This window comes from Lontra canadensis, unplaced genomic scaffold, assembly GCF_010015895.1.
Source record: "Lontra canadensis isolate GAN:19392208 unplaced genomic scaffold, GSC_riverotter_1.0 scaffold140, whole genome shotgun sequence".
Taxonomy (NCBI): domain Eukaryota; kingdom Metazoa; phylum Chordata; class Mammalia; order Carnivora; family Mustelidae; genus Lontra; species Lontra canadensis.
The window spans coordinates 1,206,282-1,214,143 of record NW_022631134.1 but is presented as its reverse complement, the minus strand read 5'-3'; the positions used below and the strand labels follow the sequence as shown (position 1 = coordinate 1,214,143).

The following is a 7,862-nucleotide window of genomic DNA, read 5'->3' as shown; positions in this document are numbered from 1 at the left end:
CCTTGCTCACCGGGAAACCTGCTTTTCCCTCTGCCTGCCACTCCCCCTGCTTGTGTTCTCTCTCTCTGACAAATAAATAAATACAATCTTTAAAAAAATAAGAAAAAAAGAGAAAAGTTCAAATGGGTTTGGAGAAATGAACACTTTTGTTTATGTCTATTCTGTAGATAGGAAATAGAACAAAATAATTAAAAATAAGCTCTGGATTTGTGAACATATTCATAAACATAATGTTCATAATAGTACCTCAGAGGTGTAAGTTTCCTATAGAAATTAATTACACAAAACATTTATAGATTAAAATATCTCAGATTTAATTTTATAATTGATTTAGTACAACCATGATAAGCATGTGGGCCTTCAATCAAAACCTTGCTAGATTTTATTGCAAGTGTCCTCTTCTGAGTATTAGATAATTAGCTGACCATTTTTTAACATTCATCAGGCTACCAGGTTTTGCTGATTTTAATCAGTTTCCATAAATAACCCAGTGAAGTCAGTAGTAATTAAATGTAAAACAAAACAGCCATCAAGAAAGTAAGAATTAATACAATTCTTTTGTGCCAACAAACCCTTATATGGACTAAATTTTCAGATTTCCTACAGTCTTTACAGTGGTGCCACTAACTGATGGTATTACTCTTTAATTTCAACTTAAAAAAAATAAACCTTTATAGATCCTCATATTCTGCTAACCAATTCCAAATCCGATATTCTATAGTATTATGAATCATTTCTCAATTAAAAATCCTATAAAATCTCAATGTGAGAAAGAGCCCATGATGGTTCATTCCAAATTCTCATTGGTAAAGTGGCCCTAAATCATCAGGGTGACTTGAAACAAAAGGAGAAAAATAACTTCCCAATTCCTGTAAACTTCCCCCTCATCCTTTCATCCTCAGCAACACTCACATAATTCGTACTACATTCCCAGAAATTAAATAAATAATAAAGAGAAAATTAAAATCCATTGATTAGCACTGATGATGGTAATGTATACTGGTAAAAGAGAACCAAGATTAGCACCAGGGAGCTGAATGGCTTATTTGATTAAGTATCTGCCTTTGGCTCAGATCATGATCCCAGGGTCCTGGGATAGAGCTCCTTGCTCAGCAGAGAGCTTGCTTCTCCCTCTGCCTGCTGCTCTTCATGCTTGTGCTTTCTGTCTGTTAAATAAATAACATTTTTAAAAAAGGGAGAACTAAGATTTACTGCATGTCTACTATGTGCCAGACTTGTGTTTTGCTTCTTCTTTTCTTTTTTAATAACTTGATTTCTTTCTACCCCTCTACAGTACTACTCTTCATTACTCCTATTTTGCTGATACCCATTTTCTTTTTTACAGGAGAGATATAGGTGGCTCAGGTATCTTGTCCCATTGTTCAAGGGGTCTGAAGAGGTTAGGACTCATGTAAGTTTGATAATAACATTAAAATGTATTGAACATTATCTCAGTCAATACTCATAATAACTCTGTACTGCATATGTTGTTTTTTGGCATGTATTATTGTTCACATGCCACTTATTTAAAAAATTGAAGCTTAGAGAAATTGTTCCAGGTTTCTCAATAAAGAGCAGAGATCTAGCCTGAAGCTGCACACTTTTGTAAGTATTTACAACCTGTCACTTCATATCTGTTGAAGATTAAGGAAATGCACGTTTTTCACACAAAGCTGATATGCAGGGCACCCACTAAGATACACAGATTCTTAACTGTAGAGAACAAACTGATGATTTTCAAGGGGGGATGTTTAGGGGATATATTATGCTTAATTTGTGTTCTATGTGATAAGTCTAGGACAGTGGGGACTTTTTTTTTTATCATTTAGGACTTCTAGAAGTTTAGGGTGTCTTAATCTGGCCCTGATCTGAAGTAAAATAGACTCACTTTTAAAGGTATTGTTTAGCAGGGCACCTGGGTGGCTCAGTGGGTTAAGCCTCTGCCTTCAGCTCAGGTCACGATCTCAGTGTCCTGGGATTGAAGCCCCCCATTGGTTTCTCTGTTCAGCAGGGAGACTCCTTCCCCTCCCCGTCTGCCTGTCTCTCTGCCTACTTGTGATCTCTCAGTCAAATAAATAAATAAAATCTTAAAAAAAAATACATAAAGGTATTGTTTAGGGATTCTTAGTTCCCAGGCACTAGTAGCAGCAGTAGGAAACTTGTATTCAGGACACTGTCCTCCTCAATTCACCACATAGATATCCACACCAAGCAAGAACCAGAGTAGTCATTTTCTTTACATTGTTTCTTCTTAGCTCTACATTTTCCATCCATCCTTCTAAAATGGACTTGAATATACAAAAAATTCATATCTGAATAACTAACAGTCAACGGATATTGTCATCCTCCCTTTAGGAGGAGGGCAGTTTGCCAATTTTATTTTCAATATGTTGCTAGTTTTGAGAACCTTCTTTTCTCTCTCTTTCTCTTTGCCAAGAGAGAAAAGGAGGTGAGAAAAGAAGGGATCACCAGACAAATCACTATGGACACATTTTTATCCTAAAATGTTCTCTATAATACTCTGACCTTTAAGTTTATATCAAGAAATATGACGCCTAAGGAAGAAGCTTGATTTCTGCATCATGGCTTAAATTCTTCTAAAATAATAATAATTTGCTATAATCCTACTACAGTCATTTGTTCCCTAGCTGGGCTTGACAAAAAAATTCTAACATGTGTCTACCCACCAGTCATATGAGCAATGAAAATCAGAGACTTTGGGGAGGGACATCACATGAAAAGAATAATGATGTACACAGTAGTTTGAACACTTCTGTTATTTGCTTTTTTTTTTTTTTAATTAAGAGTGTTTTACATTGATTAAAGTTCTTCTGGTCAGTCAGTAAAATTAGCTTAAGGACAGACTGCTTTTGGAAGGAGCAAAGTAAGCAGAGGAATAATAGAAAAACTGGCAAAGTGTAATTCTGAAAATTAGGAGGGTTAAGGACAGACCACTTTTGGAAGGAGCAAGGTAAGCAGAAGAATAATAGAAAAAACTGGCAAAGGGTAATTCTGAAAATATGAGCAATGGACTAGCAATGAGACAGAAGGGGGAGTGTGGGGGAGCTGGTGGGCAGGAATCTTGGCTAGGGATGGGACAGAACATGAATCATGCCTAAGGCTTGATAAAACTGACTACAAATAAATAATTGTCTCTTGAGCATAAGAAAAATCAAATGACAAAGAAAATTGCTTTTCTGATACCACAATTCAAAAACCCTCCAAATTTAAATATCAATATCAATAACAAATTGGACTTTCTTAAGTTCCTCCCCTCAAAGTACACCATGCTCATATGAATATGTAGAAATTTAGCTTCCTATTATTCTAGAGGATGCTATAGGCATATTTTAATTTTGCAGTTGAGAAAATGGGAAGGGCCCTAGTTAGAAGCACTACAATTATAATGATGATCTTTACTATCAGGACAGCAATGGCTTGTATATTCAGTGTAAGCCACAGTGTTAAATTCTTAATAATCACGATCTCATTTAATGTTTCAAATAACTCCCTTGAGTTGATATTATTCATTCCCTCATAGAGAAGATGTTCAAAACAGTTATAAACTTCATTTAGTGGCAACAACTTTTTTTTTTTTTTTAAGAGAAGCTAGGTTTGAAACTTGTCTAATATTCTGAAACCTTATTGTTAACCACTAGGAAGAAGTGAAATCATTGATGCCCTATGTGATGGAATATACTTTAGGTCACAGGGTGTATTGACCCACAGAATATTGATGTTAGGTCTGGAGATACGTATCCAAGAAACAGAGCACCCTATATTTTCCCAAAGTGGCTGCAACATGTGGTGATGGCCACGTTGTGGAGAACAGGCTGTCATTCCCTTCATCAGCACAGTGTGTCAGGAAAGATGAGTGGGGGCCGGCACAAGTGGTGGATGAAATGGAAGGTGGTGAGTCATGCTCTCATCTCAACATCTAAAAATAATCACAGCATATTAAAAGAACACATTTCCTTCTATAAAAATGAATAATTTTTTACCTATATGTCTGTAATTTTCCATTTCCAAACAGTATTCCATTGGCACTGAGATGTATCCCTCAAAAATATTAACTATCAACCTAAGAAGCCAGGGAGCCAATTTAAATTGTGGCATCTACGCAGGCCATTGATAATACAGGCTGAGTAATCAGTTGGTTGCCAGAGATGTCCTTTGAAATAACTTTAAGAGAAATGGGCTAGTTCAGAGGGCTCTTCGACACAATATCTTTTGTCCAGAAACTCACTCACCTGAGGCCTTTAGGAGGTAAAATAATTTTGCCCACCTCCATCAAAATCCACATCTAGGCCCTCACATTCAAATGAAAGAGAAGCACATAGATTTACCCATTTTTTGTATTCATAGCCATAAATCTGTCATTACTGAGGAAGATCAAACCCCGGGTGGATGTTGAAGGGGCATAAAAGGAACAAAAGAATATGCCTGGAAATATAAACCTACATCTAAGATCTGCATAATGAATCACTGGTTATTTTTAAAACTGAAACTGAATTGATCTGAAAATTAGTTATATATGCACTACAGACACAAAAGTGATCTTGAATTATTTGCTGACATCTGTGGAATCGGACAGAAATTTAAAGAAAAAAAAATAGAGCTTCCCTATGACCCTGCCATTGCACTACTGGGTATTTACCCCAAAGATACAGATGTAGTGAAAAGAAGGTACCCCAATGTTTATAGCAGCAATGGCCATGGTTGCCAAACTGTGGAAAGAACCAAGATACCCTTCAACGGACGAATGGATAAGGAAGATGTGGTCCATATACACTATGGAGTATTATGCCTCCATCAGAAAGGATGAATACCCAACTTTTGTAGCAACATGGACGGGACTGGAAGAGCTTATGCTGAGTGAAATAAGTCAAGCAGAGAGAGTCAATTATCATATGGTTTCGCTTATTTGTGGAGCATAACAAATAACATGGAGGACAAGGGGAGTTAGAGAGGAGAAGGGAGTTGGAAGGGGAGGTGAACCATGAGAGACTATGGACTCTGAAAAACAATCTGAGGGGTTTGAAGCGGCGGGGGGTGGGAGGTTGGGGGAACCAGGTGGTGGGTATTAGAGAGGGCACGGATTGCATGGAGCACTGGGTGTGGTGCAAAAAACAAGGAATACTATTAAGCTGAAAATAAAAAAAAATAATCTGCAAAGAAAAAAATATTATAAAATGAAAAAAAAAACAATATGATGATGTACCCAGTTTTTCTTCCATACTCCATGATCAGTGGTCAAAAATTGCACTGATATTCTGACCACCTAAGGTTTCAAGAAGTATAGTTTTACGTTTGACATATCACTTAGCAGTAACTTTGACAGAATAGCTGGTTGGGAAATGCTCAATCAATAAAAATGAAGGTATTTGAAGAAGTGGAAAATGTCAGAACCTTGGGGAATAGATAGCAAGATGCAGATGTTTGATAATTAAGTTTACAAAGGCAATAAAATTAATGAAGTCAATATCTCACATGTCTTTTGTTACTAAAGAAACAGGTGTTTCCCCATTCTAACTCGATCTATACAGGTTGCACCTCCACAATAGCTATCACGTTTTGTGACTATTTGCTTCACTTGTAAACTTCAATTGATCAAAGAAGAATCCACCAAAAAGGTTATCAATATTTCATGCCAGGGAGAGTGATGTGTAAAATATGGGAATGCAGTTTATAGGACCTCCTCAGCCCAAAGTTACAGCAAAAAAATGACTCATCACCTATTTAATTTTTTGTCCCTGGGGTAGGTAATGATCATTTCCATTATACAGCATTGCATGTATTTGAAGATTTGGTTTTTATAGACTTTTATTTTGAGCTATCAAATTTCCATTTTGCTTTGGGAAAGTACACAGAGAAGTCCAAGAGGTTTATAATCCAATTGCTAAAATGCAATGCCTACTAGAACATGCTTCCCCCGATTCCCAGAAAGAAGACTTGAAAACCAAATAATATACTCAAGATCACATAACCAGGGGATGGCTCAAACCCAAGCAGTCGTTTAAATCCAAGTGGACCAGTTGTAATCACCACATCATACTGTCATTATCTAGATATGTGTCCAGATCATGGAAATCAGAGTACCTTGATGCTGTAACTTACTTAGATCTCATCAGGATTATATTTCAACACTAAGTTGAACACTCTCAGAAGGGACACTAAAGTGGCAAAAGACTGAACACCACTTCTTATTACTAATTACAGTCATACTAATATGAGAAGCTATTTTAAGGGCAATCCAAAGTAAAAGATGGGAGAATACTTTTTCAAAATATGATATAATTCATCATCACTATAATAATGATTTAATATTTTATTGGTGAATCTTATAACTACATATCATCTTAATTTTAGTATTTAAATGAGATTGTAATAATATAACATATATTGATTTGTATCAATTCTTCAGGAATAAATGCAAGTCATTACTTTTTGTATTCAAATTTTATAACTCAGTTCCATTTTGATCTAAAACCTGATTTTTATTCTTCTTTCTCAAGATCCTTCCTTCCCATTCTAAGGCTAAGTAAGATCTGATTTCAGATTTCTTCATGGAGAAAAGTGGAAATGCTAATCTATTCAGAAAAGGAACTCATATGGAGTTTGGTGTTACTGTCACATGGTGATACTATGCAATGGGACATTAGGAAAACTAGATCTCTAGCCACTATATACACGGTCTTGTTGTTGCATGTTTTACCTGAAAGGCTGGAAATGATGCAAGAAGATACTGCCAATGAAATGAGACCTTTCAATACTTCCAAGTAACCACTGCCCACTATTAGAAATGTAGTGGGTGTGTAAGGCATCCATCTTGCTGTAGTCATCTCAAACATCTACTAATTCCTCATTGCTTCCTCCAAATTGTAAATCTAAGTGTTTTCCAATGTGGTAACTTCACTTTCATTCACATAATTATTCAGAACCAAAAATCTGGAAGCCCTCTTTGGCTTTTTGCTTTCTCTTATATCTCATATCCAACCTTTCTAAAACCTTATTGGCTTAAGCTTCCAAAAATTCAGTTGGTTCTTATTCCCTCCCCTATCCACTCTATTTAGGCACTCTTCATCTTTTACCTATATTTCTGCAATAGCCTACTATTCCCTACTTCTTTTCCTAACCAGTTTGTAGTATATTCTCCCTAATGCTGCCAGAGTAATATTTATCATATTGTATTTCAGATCATTGCATTATTCTGCTCAAAATCCTCAAGAGGCTTCTTAGTACACTGGAAATAATAGCTAGCATAGTTACCATGACCTAAAGAAACGCGAAAGCCAGGCCTTACCTCTGTTCCTAATTCGCTCTGATTGCAAGTGAGCTGATCCCTTCCTGTAAGCTGCTCTTCATAGGTCCTTTGTCAATTCACTTCCCGATCAGTCGAGTAATGGGGGGGCACTGCCAGAAGTCTGGAGGGCTAGAAAGGGAGAGTCCAGGATTTTCTGTCCCTTAGTAACCTATCCAAGACAAAGTGGCTGTATCTTCTCTGTGGCTCTTCCTCCCAGAGAATAGGCTTTTCATGTTCCTGGCTTCCACCAGGCCCTAAGCTCTATGACCACCACACCTCCCTTTGTCTCTTTGGGCTAGGATGATAATAATTTCTTGCTAATGCTAACCTCTGGTTTATCCCTCAGTCTCTTATTTAACTCTCATCTCTTCCAACATGGATGTCAACTAATTCCCTGGGTTTTGTTTGTTTGTTTGTTTGTTTTTTCCTTCTCTAAGTACTTTAAGCATGTTCCATTTATCTGTTTAGGCTTTGACAGTACAGGAACTTAACAAAATAAAATTTTATACCATACTCCCATCACAGGAAAAAGCAGGGACCCTTCTCTAGCAGGCATTCG

At 36.6% G+C, this 7,862-nt stretch overlaps 1 long non-coding RNA gene across 1 annotated transcript in view; it reads right to left on the bottom strand.

The window, feature by feature from the left end:
* Positions 1-7,862, bottom strand: part of LOC116858588 — a 279,522-nt gene that overhangs the window by 146,758 nt on the left and 124,902 nt on the right. The window lies entirely within an intron of this gene.